The sequence below is a fragment of the Panulirus ornatus genome, chromosome 19, assembly GCF_036320965.1.
Source record: "Panulirus ornatus isolate Po-2019 chromosome 19, ASM3632096v1, whole genome shotgun sequence".
In the NCBI taxonomy this organism is placed as follows: Eukaryota; Metazoa; Arthropoda; class Malacostraca; order Decapoda; family Palinuridae; genus Panulirus; species Panulirus ornatus.
The window spans coordinates 9,088,499-9,090,017 of NC_092242.1; positions in this window are offsets into that span (position 1 = coordinate 9,088,499).

Below are 1,519 nucleotides of genomic sequence, written 5' to 3' on the forward strand. Positions count from 1 at the left end.
ACATCAAATATGAAACAAAGCTTCAAACATTATGAAACAAAGCTTCAAACATATCAAATATGAAACAAAGCTTCAAACATTATGAAACAAAGCTTCAAACATATCAAATATGAAACAAAGCTTCAAACACTGATGAAAGAAAGATTCAAACACATCAAATATGAAACAAAGCTTCAAGCATTATGAAACAAAGCTTCGAACACGTAATCATTATGAACCATTCAAAAGACGAACTCAATAACCATTTAAGTTTGCCTCATACAACCCACTCCCTCCCTCGACCTTAGAAGGAACCTAACCTCACCCAAGGTAAGAGAAACACAGAATACATACAATTATGCAAACAATACCAATCACACATATAAATATATATATATATATATATATATATATATATATATATATATATATATATATATATATATATATATATATATATATATATATACGAATAAAGTGCATATGAACGCGCGCCTCTATAGAACATACAAACCTCCAACATCCAGGATCGAACCGGGACCCCCTGTGCCACAGGCGGGAAAGCTACCGCTAGGCTATAGGCCCATAGCCTAGCGGTAGCTTTCCCGCCTGTGGCACAGGGGGTCCCGGGTTCGATCCTGGCTGTTGGAGGTTTGTATGTTCTATGATATACAATTATATATATATATATGTGTATGAAGTCTTGTGTTTTCTCTGACGAGAGAGAGAGACGCAATACACACCAGTAGTGTTGTTCTTGTGGTGCCAAGAAAGGGCTAACCAAAATCAAAATCAATAAAGTTGTATTGACGGTAAAGATGTAGAAGTAAACAACCAGATCCAAAAGCAACAAACAGTAAGACTTGTAGCAAACAACTGCGCCTTACGCCACAAACAATGACAGTTGTGCCACACAAAACAGTAGCACCTCCACCACAAACAATGACAGTTGTGCCACACAAAACAATAGCTCCTCCACCACAAACAATGACAGTTGTGCCACACAAAACAATAGCTCCACCACAAACAATGACAGTTGTGCCACACAAAACAATAGCGCCTCTACCACAAACAATGTCAATTGTGTCACAAACAACAGGTTCCTTAATGTCACAATTAACAAAAGCCTGTGAGCCACTAACAATAGCACATGTCTCACAAAGAAAAAAGCTAAAAATTCCTCAAACAATGGCTTTCTTGCCACAAAGAAACGCCTCTTGCACCACAAACAATATCATGTTAGTTCCCGCCAGCGAATATTGATGAATCACACTAGATGATTCAATATACGAATATCGATATTCCTTCAACAAATACATGAAGACCCCACAGAGAATATTCCTTTGCACACACACACACACACACACACACACACACACACACACACACACACACACACACACACACATACCGCAAACAATAGAATTAACAATTGTAATCATCAAGTGATCTATTTAACAAATTATGATAGATGTATGATAGATTTATTCTACATTTTAGTTGTATGATAAGATCATCTGTGTCTTAATTGTATTATACA